Source organism: Benincasa hispida, chromosome 10 (assembly GCF_009727055.1).
Source record: "Benincasa hispida cultivar B227 chromosome 10, ASM972705v1, whole genome shotgun sequence".
Classification (NCBI taxonomy): domain Eukaryota; kingdom Viridiplantae; phylum Streptophyta; class Magnoliopsida; order Cucurbitales; family Cucurbitaceae; genus Benincasa; species Benincasa hispida.
The window spans coordinates 36,501,383-36,517,183 of record NC_052358.1 but is presented as its reverse complement, the minus strand read 5'-3'; positions in this window follow the sequence as shown (position 1 = coordinate 36,517,183).

Below are 15,801 nucleotides of genomic sequence, written 5' to 3'. Positions count from 1 at the left end.
ATAAATGGTAGCTTCTCATTCTGCCCAAAAAATTCGTACTTTAAATGGGTCGGTAGGGTCTTTAATTCCAATGTCAGTGGTTCTACTAGGGATGGTTGCATTGTTTTTCTTTCTTCTTTTTCTATTGGCTTTTCTTCTTGATCTACGATCATTTCTTCTTCTTTGCTTGTTTTTGTTATGATCGCATTGTAGGTAGCAATGGATGTGTTGGCATCCTCTTCTTCATTTTCTTCATCAAACTTTTCTTCTCAATCAAGTTCTAGCCGTCATCTGAGTCATGCAGGTCTTCTTCATCCGAAAACTTCATGGCAAGAATTATGTTGAACTTGAGCTTTTGTCCGATGATGCTCAAAGTGATCTCCCCTTTATGCACATCAATCTGGGCACAACCTGTTGATAAAAATGATCGCCCTAGTATGATGGGCACATCCTTGTCGGCCTCGTAATCCAAAATGATGAAGTCAGCTAGTAGGATAAATTTGTCAATGGTTATCAGCACATCCTTCACCTTTCCCTCTGGATGCACTAGAGATCGATCGGCCAATTGGAGAGTCACAATCATGGGCATAAGTTGCCCCACATTCAGTTGCCTAAAGATTGACAAAGGTATCAAATTGATATTGACTCCAAGGTCACACAAGGCTTGCCCGATGTACAATCCTCCTATGGAGCAAAGGATAGTAAAGCTCCCAGGATCACTCATCTTCGGTGGAATTATTGATTTTGAACTTTGTGTTAATGCCACCGTGGCAAATTGGGGTTGTTTCTCCACCCGAGGTTGTATGTATTGGAAAAGGGATTATCTCTCATGAAGCATACGACTGCGGATTTGTTGGGCATTCCTCCATCGGGTGAGCATCACCACAAAGGATACAACTTGCGTTCGTCTGTGTAATTGCGCTGACCTACCCCTTCTTCACTCCCGTATTATTAATTGCGATGCCTTGTATTAAACTCATCATCGCAATCATTTGATTTTGCAGGGATGCGATGGCCTCATTATTTGCATCGTTTTCTTTGACTCTTAATCTCTGATCGCTTCGCTCCAATTCTCATGATTTTTGGAAATGCGATCAAGTATACTCTTAGCCTTCTCATATGTTTTGTCGAGCAGACCATCAGCAGCTGCCGCATTGGCAGTGGTGTGCGAAGAGGGATTCAATCCTTGGTAGAAAATCTCTATTTGCAGACAGTCTGGTAAGCCATTGTGTTGACAGTCTCTTACCAATCGCTTGAACCACGCCCAGGCATCGCTGAGCGATTCGTCATCTTCTTGTTCAAAATTTGTTATTAATTTTCTTCTTCTAGCATTCTCAATTGGTGGAAAATACTTCTTCACAAACTTTTCCACCACCTGTTCCCACAAAGTTATCTCTCCCAGTTCGAGAGTATGCCCAATTCCTCACCTGATCACACAAAGAAAAGGGAAACAAAGTTAGTCGAACTTCCTCGGTTGAGATATTTGGGAACACAAAGTGTTGCAGATTTCTATGAAGCTCTGGAGGTGGCCATGCAGGTCTTTGCGATGCCTTCCTCTAAACTACCCAGCAGCCTAGATCATCTGCAATATTACCGACTTCATTTCAAACCTCGATCCATCTAGTGCTAGCCTCATGATTTCTGGAGAGAAATCGCAGAGGTTAGGTGACGCATAGTTCGATGGGTCTATTGCAGTCATTCGCCAGTAGGATGGGGTTGGCCATTATATTATTCGCGTTAGTAGCCCTTTCGTTCGGTTACTCCGCCATTCTTGGTGTTTCTTCTTGTTGTTGTTGATCGTCTCTTAATCTTCTTCTAAATGTCCTCTCAATCATCGGGTCGTAATTCGCCAGAGATTGAGAGTTCTGCAAAGAAATAAAAAAAAATTACCGTTAACAAACTATTTTGCCGAAGTCCCCAGCAACGGCGCCAAAAACTTAATGCATTATTTTATTAAGTGGAAATATGGATGATATGCATTGATGGATTGCGTTGTGCACTCAAGTTTCCCCGGAAGAATTTAAGTGTAAATTCCTCTGAGTTTCCTGGTAAGTTCAGGATCGAACACAGGGACTTGTAAAAATAGATTGCGTTGATAATTTTTTTAATAAAAACTTTGCGGTAACCGGGAAAATAAATAAAGTGTTTGGTTTTGGATTGCGTTGATTAAAAATAAATAACAAATGTGGCAGAGTTTGAAAAGAGTTGGTAAATGAGAAATGTAATGAATATAAGGTGAACGAGTTGAGAAAGATTTCGGCTAACACTCCCTAGAATGCGTTCATGCTTTGTGATCATGCAACATGCATACAACAATAAACCACCTCTCGATGCGAATACCACGGCTTCTGAGGCTAGAACGCATGCGATAATTATGCGATAAGTCTATAGGGTTTACACATAAACCTCTATCTCTATTCATGCGATGACAACATGACATTCACACAAATATGCTACCACATAATATCATTCCTATTCCTGGGATGTATGCGATGCAAGTTGACAAACAGAGCTTATCTCTAAGTCCCTATCTCTTGTTTATGCAAGCCTAATCTTGCTCTTTCGAGTCCAGATTCTAACCTAGCGCTCTCGAGTCATTTGGTTCTTTCTTTAGACTCTCTCTCGAGTAACTCTAAAGGGTATTTTGCACAGAATAAATCAACACAATCGCAAGCAATGAACTTCCTAGGTCATGTTAACTTAGTTCTTCTCAAACCATTCAACTAGTTTATCTACTCATGCGTATTAAGAAAGTGAGCAGATGTAGAAATAGAACTTCAATTGAATAGATACTAAGATGAAGTACAAATAACAATGCAAGTATAATAAAGAGCCTGGTAGCAATTTCTTACTGCCAGACATTTACACTATTTCTACTCGTGCTCTAAAGATATACTCGCTCTCGCGAAAGTCGGCCCACTCTCTACCCTTACGCCCTAAGGTTCTCTCTCGAGTTTCCCTAGGAAATCTCCGGTGCCACTACTCTTATTTTGCTCTGCCTTAAAAATGGAAGAAAACTATGAATAGAAGACGGTGATCCGGTTATATCGTGAACTTGTTAACCCATTTTCTGAAGAATGCACTTGGTATTTATCGGGCATCAATGGTGAAAGGCGACTTCTCTCTCCCGACTGTACAAATGGGACAGCTTTAATTCCTGATTAACACATCGAATATTGTTACCGATAAGCTGAATGTACTTTGTGACCATTATCGACTGTCAACTTAATTTGGATTCGACTATCATCAGCTTTCTGTCCCATTGCTCTTAATTGGCCTTTAACCCAGATTCGCCCACCATGTTGCGCTGACCAAGTTGTGGCGATCCTTCTCGGGAGAATGTTTGCAAGCACGATCAACGCAAAGTCTTGTAGTGAAGTTGCGCTTGATCGATAATTTCCTATGATCGCAATCCTGCATTGCATTAACTGCACAATATTATAGAATTTATGCTTAATGGACGCAAATTAACATATTTTATCAACGCAATTCAATATTGTTTAATAACTTAGCACATTGATAACGTGCATTTATGCCCGTTATCACTTTCACGGTTCCCGTCTCAGTTGGCTTTGAGGTCGACGCAACCTTTGGTTCTACTGCTTCTTTTTCTCCTTCTTCTTCTTGCGTCACCGCAATTTCAGGTTCAGCAGTAATGGGAGCTATTCGACTAAGCTCCTTCTTTTCTCCCTCCACAGTCTTCCCACTTCGCAATGTCACAACCTGACATTGCTCTTTACCTGATCCACCCGAGTTGTGTGGGAGTTCTGTTGAACTCGGCAGAGCCCCTTGCGATCTATCCTTAGCTCACTCGCAATCTGGCCCATCTGTAACTCTAGGTCACGGATGGACATAGCCTGACTTTGAAGCACATTTTCGTTTTTCTCTATATATTGCTTCAATAAACTCTCCAAGGAAGAGGATTGTGGTGGTTGCGAGCTACTAGTATCATTGTTCGTTTATTTGTGTGGGAAGAATCCTGGTGGCCCTTCTTTCTGCACCACGGGTTGGAAATTCTGTTGCTGATTCTTCGAAGCAAAATTGGGGTAGTTTCTCCACTCGGGGTTGTAGGTTTAAAAAAGGATTGTTTTTCACAAAGTAAATGAACTGTGGATTTTGTGGGCATTCTTCCATCGCATGCTCATCACCGCAAGTCGCACACATTGTCGTGTTTAGACTGATTGCGTTCATTTGCCCATTTTGCGGTGTTGGGCTGCTGATCGCAATTCCCTGTATTAAGTTCATCATTGCGGTCATCTGATTTTGTAGTGAAGCAATAGCACAATTACTTGTGTCATTGTCTTTGATTCTCATTCGCTGGTCACTCTCTCTCAAATCTTCATGGTTCTTAGAGAGGCGATCCAAGATATTCTTCGCCTCGTCATACATTTTATCAAGCAGACCATCAGCGGCTCATATTAGCAGCAGTCTGCGAAGCGTGATTAAAACCATGATAAAAGATTTCCATTTGAAGGCAGTCTGGCAACCCATTGTGTGGACAATCCCTGACCAACCTCTTAAACCTTGCCCAAGCATCACTGAGTGATTCGTCCATGTCTTGTTCAAAAATTTTAATTAGTTTCCTTCTTCTAGCATTCTCGGTAGGTGGAAAATATTTCTTCATAAACTTCTCCACGACCTGTTCCTAAGAAGTGATCTCTCCCGGCTCGAGAGAATACGCCCATTTTCTTGCCTGATCACAGAGAGAAAATGGGAACAAATTTAGTCGAACTTCTTCGACAGAGATGTTCAGGAACATAAAAGTATTGCAGATTTCGATAAAGCTACGGAGGTGAGTGTACGGGTCTTCGCCACGCCGGCCTCCGAATTGCCTTACTGTCTGGATCATCTGTAGCATCACCAGTTTCATTGCGAATCTGCTTCCATCGAGGGCAAGCCTCATGATTCCTGGAGAGAAATCATAGAGGTTTGGCAATGCATAGTCCCTAATGGGTCTATTGCGATTGTTTGCCAGTAGGATTAGATTCGCCATGACATTGTTATCATTTGGTGCTCCGTTTTCAGGCAGCTCTGCCATCTCTTCTTTATCTGAATGTGGTTGTTGTTGGCGGTCTCTCAGTCTTCGTCTAAATGTTTTCTCAATCTCCGGGTCGTAATTCGCTAGAGATTGAGAGTCTGCAAAAAAAATCAAAATAAATTACCGTCAACAAACTATTTTGTCGAAGTCCCCGGCAACAGCACCAAAAACTTGATGCTTGATTTTATGAAATGAAATTATGGATGTTATACAATGGTGAAATTGCATTGAGCACTCAAGTTTCCTCAGCGGAATCCAAGTGTAAACTCCACTGAGTTTCCTGGTAAGTCTAGGGTCAAACTCAGGGACTTGTGAAAATAGGTTGCGTTGATAATTTTTAGGAAAATTTTGCGGTAACCAAATAAATAAATTGTTGTTGAGGTTTTTGTTTGTGATGATAAAAAAAAATAACAAATACGGCAGAGTTTGAAAAGAGTTGATAAAACTAAAGATGTGATGAGTATGAGGTGAACGAGTTGAGAAAAGTTTCGACTAACACTTCCTAGGATGCGTTCATGCTATGCGATCATGCAACATGCATACAACAGTAAACCACCTCTCGGTGCGAATACTATGGCTTCTAAGGTTAGAACGCATGCGATATATGCAATAAGTCTTTAGGACCTACACATAAGCCTCTATTCTTATTTATGCGATGACAACATGACACACACAAATAAGGCGACTACATAATATCATTCCTATCTCTAGGATGCATGCGATGCAAGTTAGCAAACAGAGCTTATCTCTAAGTCCCTATCTCTTGTTTATGCAGTTCGAATCTTGCTCTCTCAAGTCTAGATTCTAACCTAGCTCTCTCGAGTCTTAGGTTCTTTCTTTAAACTCTCTCTCGAGTAGCTCTAAAAGGATGTTTGGCACAGCATAACACAAGATAATCGCAAGCAATGAACTTCCTAGGTTATGTTAGCTTAGTTCTTCTCAACCCATTCGACTGGTTTAGTTGCTCATGCGTACTAAGAGAGTGAACAGATGTAGAAATAGAACTTCTATTGTGTAAATATAAAGATGAAGTACAAAATAACAATGGAAGTATAGAATAAAGATCCTAGTAGCAATCTCTTGTTATCCAGGCTTTTACATTGTTTTTCTACTCGTGTTCAAAAGATAATCTCGCTCTCGCGAGGGTCGGCCCATTCTTTGCTTTTACGCCTTAAGGTTCTCTCTTGATCTGCTCTGAGTGATCTCCAGCGTCACCATTCTTCTCTTGCTCCGCCTTAAAATAAAAGGAAAACTATGAACAATGACATGTGATGTGAACGTATGAATTTTTTAACTGGTGGAATGGTGAACGCCTTTTCTAAAGGATGCCCTTGGTATTTATAGTACATCCAGGGTGAACGGCGACTTCTCTCTCATGATTGCACAGATGGGACGGCTTTAATTCTTTGACTGATGTGCCGAATATTTGTCACGGGAAAGTTTAATGTACTTATTATTGTTAGTGACTGTCAACTTAATTCGGATTCGACTGTCATCAGCTTTCTGTCCCATCACGATTAATTAGCCTTTCACCCAGATGCACCCACCATGTTGCGGCAATCCTTCTTGAGCAAAGGTTTGCGAGCACGATCACCGCAAAGCCTTGCAATAATGCTGCGCTCGACCAATGATTTCCTATGATCGCAATTTCCGCCTTGCATCATCGCATATTCTACACAAAAATACAAAAATCAACTGTTCTAATGCGATGAATGCATGCGACTGCAATATTATGAATCTGATGCTTTTTGGACGCAATTTATCATGTTTTATCAACACAAGCCAGCATTGTTTAAGAACTTAGCACTATGATAACGTGCATTTCTGCCCGTTATCATGTGTCTAAGCTCATTTTCCGACTTACTGCATCCTGTAAACTTATTGGGAAGCTTGTGAAAAGACTTAACACTTTTATCTTTCAAATATAAGTTTTAGACAACATTCTCTTTGGCTATCCATATCAAAAATATACTTGAAATATAAAAAAGGATGACAAGAATGAGACAGTAGATCACCATAAACACATCAAACTCATCCATTGCTCGAAATGGGGCTTCAGTCATTTCGTGTGATGCCAAAGCAAAGCATAGTGTTGAAAATGATAGTTCTCCACCTAATATCATTCAGTTTCATTATTTAGGAACCATCATCTTTCATTGTATAAGCTATATATATATAAGATTAATAGACATCATCAATCAGAGCCTGTCCAAACAAAAAATCAAGCTAGTCATACAAATGATTTAACAAAAGACTACATTAAGAAACAAGTCATAGTAATCACTGTCCTTCCAAAAAGTTGCAAAATCACTCGACAATAGAAAAATAATACTCTTGCAGAATAAACAACAAAATCCCAAGTTGAAAACATAAATGAACTTCAATCGACCAAGTGAGAATGTTCGTAATGACAACCACCATTATGAAAACTTTCCAATTGAAACAAAGTAGTATACAAATCCAGTCGTTCTCAAGTTATAAAGCAATAACAATAAATTTTAAAAAATCGATTATCCATCAGTTCAATGATTGTATTTTGAAGAAGAAAAAAAAGAAACCCGGAAGAATTAAAACTGAAATAAAACTAGTCCATTATCCAATAGTTTCAGCACCAAACCCTATGATATAAATATAATGTAAAATTCCTGCAGAATTTAAGGTATTACTGTTATTTCATCTAGCTATTTCAAAAACAGAGAACATCAAAGATTTTTCATTCTCCTTGCCTAACTAAAACCATCAGAATACCAAATACAAAAATGGAATGAATAGTAAAGAGTGTTCTTACTCAGTTCTGGTCGATTACATCCACGATTACAACAAGCTTCCCGTAATCTTCACCATAGTTGATGAGGGCAATCCTTCCGATCTCAACACTTGAACGACTAAAGAAACACAACCAAAGACCAAAATGAACAGATAGAAATGGTGAAACACAAAGTAAAGTTAGGAGAGTAAGAGAAGTTAGTGATACAGAGAGAGAATCTCACCATTCGTTTGAGAGGGAAGCTAAGGCAACAAGGAAGCGGCGGCAGCGTGAATGCTTCCATGGGAGGAAGCTAGTCGACTTCGTTTAAGAGGGAAGCTAGAGCAGTAGCAAAGTGGGAGAATGCAAATGTGGACAATTGGGTTCGTTTGAAAGAAAGAACAAAAATTAAGTTCTAAGAATGAAAATTAACTTTATCTTGAGAGGGAGAACGAAATTCTAGCCGTATGTGACCACACTCGTACACGTCAAACCCTGTAGCGTTGCAACACTATTAAGAGCGTTGCAACACTGCGTGTGTGAGGCACACGCGTTTTCCATTTTTTCCATCAAAATACATAGCGTTGTAACACTACTTTTCAGAGTCGCAATGCTACCCTATAATCTTGACGTTTTTAAAACGTCAAGAAACCATTAATTGAACTTGACATTTTTACTGTATTTTCTAGGGAAAATACACAACCCCCGCTTTTTAAAATCAATTCTTGATTTTTTTTCTTTAAAATCGCCTATTTCTTGACTTTTTTCATAAAAACGTCAAGTATTTAAAATTGCAAACGTCAAGAAAGATGGTCTTTCTTGTAGTGATAAGGTACACAATCCCATTCATATACTTATAGACCTTTGAGGTTATACATATACTTATAGACCTTTGAGGTTATATATTATAACTTGATCTTCTTTTATGTCTCTACATAAAGTTAAAGTATTCATACTATAGTCATGGGTTCGTTTTTTGGATTTTATAACAAAATGCAATTTTAATAATACTTTTGTTGAATACATTTCCAAAATTACGAACAGTGAGTTTTAGGATATTTCCAACACTAACATCCAAGGTTGCCTTATGAGTCCTGAATTGTATGTGGAGATATTACAAGGATCAATGTTCAAGATACAGCCTAAAGGGTCTATAGTATAGGGATAAGGTTGGGTACCTTATCCTAGTGACACTATGATACGACCGACTTTGTATTTGATAGAAACATAGATTCAACGCATTTGTGTAGGTGACACGCAAGTGGGGGTATCCTATGCAATGAGTTTGCATAAGACTGGACCGCAAAATAGTAACCACTTGATGTAACAACGTTAACTAGTTAGATTCCTATTTCAATAGGATGACCTAGGTAACTTAGTCTTAATCTTGAGTATATTATAAACTCTTGTTCACGAGGGATTGTCCTTTGATTTCTATGGGTGAGGGTAGCCAACTCGTCGACTCAATATCAACCATTTTGAGAACAAGACCGAGTGGGGAGCTGAAAACATAATAATACAAGATGGAATTTATTTATTCTCGTCTTTAGGGTAAGTAGATGAGTGTTCCCTTAAGTGGTATCTCCGGAACTTGATCAAAGGGCCCTAGCCTCTCATTGGCCCAAGAAGAGTTTCTATTTATTTGTAGGACCATAAACAGGTTGTTGATTAGAGGAGCACTAGTACTTATTGTAACTTTTTGTTATTGGTCTATATCCATGGACACAGAAATATATCTGTAGTGAGAAGAGTGCAGTTGTGGGTCTTTAATGTAGTGTACCCATAGTTAACGAATATTGATGAACTTGGTTAATGAATTTAGTCAATTAATCTTATATCGTTGGAGCTTTTGATTTATAGGTCAACCAGGTCCCCTTGTTAGCTCACTAAAAGATATTAAAGATGGATGATTTGAATTGTTCAAACCAATTTGAGGAAATTGTATATTCAAATTAAGTTGAAAAGAAATTGAATGAGATTTAAATAATTAATTCAAGTGAATCTGATTCATAAAGAATTAATTAATTAATAAAGAGGTATTGCACATATACATATGATGTTTATGATAATTATATATACACATGTTAAATTGGATTTAATGTATAAATAGTCATTTAATTAATTGTGTTAATTAATTAAATAAGTGTTATTTAATTAATAGTGCTAATTAATTAAATAAATGTTATTAAATTAATTGTGCACAAGAAAAAATTGGAGAAAAACTAGGAGAAGGGATTGACCCATCTCTATATAAAGTCTTCCTTATGGCCCTTATGGAGACACACAAAACACAATAGAATTGCAAGCATTCATTGTGCAATTTTCCTAAGTCACAATAGAAATCCTCTCTACTCTCCTAAAAGTTTTTCTCTTCACCCAATAGTTGGATACCACCTATTCTTCTATTTGAATCTTTGAGTATAACAAGGTTACTGTCGTAGTCATGTTTAAGTTCGAGGAAATGTTCATGTTCAAGATTGTTGGAGGAGTCATCTGTTGTAACATCGAGAAGATGATTCTAGAAGCTTGGGAGTCTATAAAGGTAAGAATGGTTCTATCCTTTCCTACAGTATGCTATTTACATGTTTGATCTATGTATATTTTGTTTTAATTTATTGTTTTTGTTTATGTAAAAATCGATTTGTGGGATTTAAGACATTTACAACGCTTTCGATGTGGGATCCAATCCTTTCACTAAGATTCATCGATGAAAGGAGTTCATTGAAGAAAATGGAAGATAATATTATTAGAGAGGAGTCTCACACACTGCCAGAAGTCGAAATGTTTAACACTAATATTAAAACATTTAGGGAGAACCTAAGTTTATTTGAGAGGGTGTCTCTCATCTAGGGAGCCTAGGTGATCTGTGAGTTAGGCTATGCCTGAGTCGCTATAGTAGTCATTGTATTGCAGATAAGTACTACGTTATAATTGCTTGACTCTTTAATATTAGTGGATTATCTTTCTTGGGCACTGCCCTCAGACATAGGTGGATTTCACCAAACCGGGTTACCAACTTTTTTTTATCTTTACTTGATTTATTATTGTTGGTATTCTATTGTTACAGTGCTTCTCTATGCTTTCTGTTTAACATTTGTGTTCTGAGTGATGAGTCATCTTTTAGCTTTTTCAATTGGTTCAAGATGGGTCACCTTTATCTCAGATCCTTTGATCATGAACGAAATCAAAGAAGCTGGCTCCACCACTCGTTCTCCTGTTCTAAATAGAACAAACTACTCTTACTAGAAAGTTCGAATGATTTCTTTTCTGAAGTCAATTGACAGTAAAAAAGTGGAAAGTTGTAGTTACTAGTTGGTCTTATCCAACCACAAAAACTGGTGATGGAAAGTAAATATTGAAACCTTAATTGCATTTATTTGAAGCTAAAGATGAAGCATCATTAGAAAATTTTCGAGCATTCGATGTCATATTTAATGGTGTTGATTGTAATGTATTTAGATTCGTAAATACTTACGTCTCTGATAAAGGAGACATGGGATATCTTATCCATTGACCATGAAGGAACTTCAAAAGTTAAAATGTTAAAGTTACAGTTGTTGACATCAAAGTTCAAGAATTTTAAAATGCATGATGATGAATCAATTTCTGAATTTAATGTTCGATTAATGAACACTGCAAATGAGTCATTTGCTCTATGAAAGAAAATTTCAGAAGAAAGACTTGTTTGGAAAGTGCTTAGGTCTTTGCATAGGAAATTTGATATGTTAGTTACTACTATCGAGGAAGCTGAAGACCTAACATCTTTAAAAATGGATGAATTATTTTACTCCTTCCTCACTTTTGAGATGTCTGTGGATGGAAAACCCAAGAAGAAGAATAAGGGAATTTCTTTGTAGTCCTCATTTAAAGAAGACCATGATGATCCTAACAGAGAGTCTTAGGAATCCCTTATTGAATATATTTCATTGCTTTCGAAGCAATTCAATCATGTTCTCAATCAATTTGGAAAGAGGTCTGGAAATTTTAATTCTAAAAAAAACAAGTCTGTGATGGAACACAAGACATATGCAACGGAATAAGGATCTAATTACACTCTAATTACTTCTAATTAAAAGAAAATTAGCATGCAAATGTAAACAAATAGTAAATTAAAAGGGATAGTATACAACCTTTGTAGCTCCCGAAAAAAAGCTTTTTCTCGTTGAATCTCGACTCAAACTCTATCGAACCACTACTAGAGTTTTCTTGCTATTCTTTGGACTCAGAACCGAGTTGTGGGACCCGGTGAATGAAGCAATGAAAAGAGAAGCAAGGGAGGTTCAAGGATAATGTGAGAAAAAGGGAATTTTAGTGACAATTTGGAAACCAAAATTATAGAAAATTCAGCTTGCTTCAAAGAAAAGAAAAGAGAGGTTTATTTCAAAATAAAACTTTCTTTTATAAAACAATTACATACATCTAATGCATGTAAAAACTCACCAAAGATCAACACCTCACAAAGCGCTAAACCAAAGTGGGCTATGTGTCATTCTATAATGTTTACACATAGTCCACTTAAGCTAGTGGGCAACTAAAATGTTGGATAATTCCACTAACTCTAGTCAAGGGCAAAATGGTCTTTTTCCATTTGGTCAAAGTCAAACTTTGACTTTCTCTAGCGAAAAAGTCAACCCTTTGACTTTTTTACAGTTTTGACTCTCTTGACTAATTTTGACCTCCCGAACATGAATCCGCATTCATATTTTCAAAATTCAATCACATTTGAATATAGAGCACCATAAAAAACTGATAGCGATATCGCATATACTTATCAGTTTGAATCCCTTTTCCTAATTCGAACAATGCGAATTAATCCAACATACTGTTCTAAGTTTAATTCATATGAGCTAGCAGAGGGACCTAATGGACCTACAGATCATGGGCTCCAATAATCCAAGATTAATCTGTAAAACTCTTTAACATAATTAATCAATATTTGTTAACTAATGGGTCATTCCAGTAAAGTCCCGTAGTTGTACTCCCCTTACTTTAGATATATTTCTGTCCATCTGATATAACCATAACTAGTAAGTCAATCTTTCACATGTTCTTCGTGGTGTAAAGTTGGGTCAAAATACCGTTTTACCCCCGATAACACTTCTTGTTCTTTCAGTCCCACTGAGCCTCTAAAGAAAAATTGATTTGTGGTCCAACCAACAAATCGAGTCCCTCTCAGCCTAGAGAGAGGGTGGGGCCCCTTGTTCTAATTCTGAAGTCAGCACTTAAAGGAACAACCTATATACTACCACTAGAGACGGGTAGGAGTGAAGTTCGTCTTGCACCTTATGTCCCCAGCTATTTACCCGGTCTTACCCCTGAAATGGGAGGCTTATTGAGCCAATGTTGTTGAGCTACTCTCACCCATACAGATCTAAGGATAATCTCGAATAAACAAGAGTTCATAGTTAGCTCAGGATTGAGATCGAGTTACCTAGGTCATCAAATTTGAATTAGTCAGTTTTATACAGTAAATGGTGTTATAAAGAAAAAGTGACTAAGTCGTGGTCCAGTCTTATACAAACTCATTGCATATGATGCCCCTACTCACATATCTCTATATGAACGATTCAGGATCACATCGTTTGTATTAACTACAAAGTAGGCCACATCCATAGTGTCCCCAGAACAAGGCGCCTAACCTTATCCCTATACTATAAACCATTTTAGGCTATATACTCGAACTTAATCCATGTTTTATGTCATCACATAAAGTTCAAGTCTACATTAAATAGCCTTAGAACCTTAGTTTATTGGATTCAAGATTACAATTTCAATAATAATTTTATCGAAAAACAAAAGTGAATATGTTTATCAATTTACAAACTACGAGTTTTAGAACATAAAATCCAACAGTCTGGTAGCTCTTTTCCTCCCAAACAATTCTGGATTCAAAGCAGTAAGAAGGAAGTTGATAAATCAGGTTGTTCTAATTTTCAAAAAGGAAAGTCCTTCAAATGTAGAGAATGTGAGGCTATGGACACTTCCAAGCATAATATTTTAACTTCTTGAAGAAGTAGAGTAAAAGCTATGTCTTAACCCTGACTAATGATGAGTCTGAAGATAGTAGTGACTCAGAGGAATATGTCAAGGAACTTGTTAGTAACATCTCATCCACACCTCATCATGTGAGATTTCAGATTATGATGTGTAAGGTCAAATGTTAACGATGTTGCGAAACGTGCATCTACTAATTCTTTTTATCAAGCTCTATTTACAAATGGCAAGATGATTTGAAATTTCTTGATGTGCAAAAATAAAGAATTGAGTCTTTGATGGCTAATAATCAAATATTTATGTCTACTATTCCAGATTTTAAGCGAGAACCAAATCAGGGTAGAGCTGAGAAAAATTGGTTTGTAAAAATGTCAAAATGTTGAACACTAGTATTGAGTCTCTAGAGGAATTATTGACAAAAGGAAAGACAAGCGGTGATAACTCTTGGCTAGATTTTTCCAAAAGTGAAAGTCAATTTAACAGACAACCTCATCTCAAAGACAAGCAAAAGATTGAGTTTGTTAGAGCTCGAAATTCATAATCATATGGCATTACAAGAACATCCTTTAGCAATTCAAAACGGACAACCATAGACTCTACAAACCAAGATTGATTTATCACTGTTGTGGATGATTGGGCCACAAACATCCATTTTGCTATCAGTTACTGAAAAAACTTTACAGATCCACAACTCAATCAAGGCTCCTCGCTAATGTCTAAATAGATATAAAAGAAAGCCAAAATTAAAACAAGTTTGAAGAGTGAACAACATTCAGACTAAACGTGATTTTGTTGACATCCTTTGAAACTTCTACCAAAGGAGATTGGTACTTTGATAGTGGGAGCTCTAAATATTCGATAGGTGAAAAGAACTATTTGTTTGGCGTCAAATCTATCAGCTTAAGAAAGTTAACTTTTGGAGATGGTGCTTCTAGTAAGATGACTAGGAAAGTAGACTTAATTACCTAGGTCTTCTGACCTTAAATAATGTGTTGCTGGTTGAAGAGCTCACTGTCGATCTTATTGGCAACAATCAGCTGGATGATCAAGGTCTAAACGCCAATTTTACAAAAGATCAGTGTGTTGTCACAAAAAATGCTAAAGCTTTTGATATGACGGGTACGTGTTCATCTGAGAATGCTAAGGTAGAATTCTGACAATGTTTTGTAGGTTTGTCATCTTTTCCGACTAAATGAAGCAAGCCCATGGCATAAACGCCTCGACCATGAGAGCATGAAAATAATTCAAAAGGCAATAGCCAAGAATGTTATATCTGAACTTCCATCTTTACAAATTTCTCGTATTGATTCATCTTTTCTGAATTATTTGTCATGATTGTCAGACAGGTAAACAAACCCATACTCCTCACAAACAAATTTCTCGTATTGATTCATCACATATTTTGGAACTTTTTTATCTGGACTTAATGGGGCCTATGCAATCTGAAAGTTTGGGAGGTAAGTGGTATGTTTTAGTTGTTGACGACTTCTCTAGATATACTTGGATCCATTTTCTTTATGAAAAGTCAAATGCCTTTACTGTCTTTCTAGATCTTTATTTCCAACTATAATGTGAGAAAAAGTTCAATGTGGTACAAATTCGGAGCGATCGTGGTAAGGAATTTGAAAATTCTCAGTTTGCTGAGTTTTGTCATTCAGCTGGGATTCATCATGAATTTTCTACTCCAATCACTTCTCATCAAAACGGTGAAGTGGAAAGGAAAAATCAGACTCTTTAAGAGATGGCTCGAGCAATGTGACATGCTAAACATCTGTCATTTCATTTTTGAGTTGAAGCTTTAAACATAGCATGTCACATTGATCACAGAGTTGTTCTGCGTATAGATACCTCGAGCACGATTTATGAAATATGGAAAGAAAGAAAAACAAATATTAAATAATTTCATGTTTTTGGCAGTACTTGTTACATCCTAGAAGCCAAGCAGAAATGGGATTCCAAATCTAATGAAGGCATATTCCTTGGATATTCTACAAATATTTGAGCATACTGTATGGAATGAATCAATGTTGTGATTGATGATGAT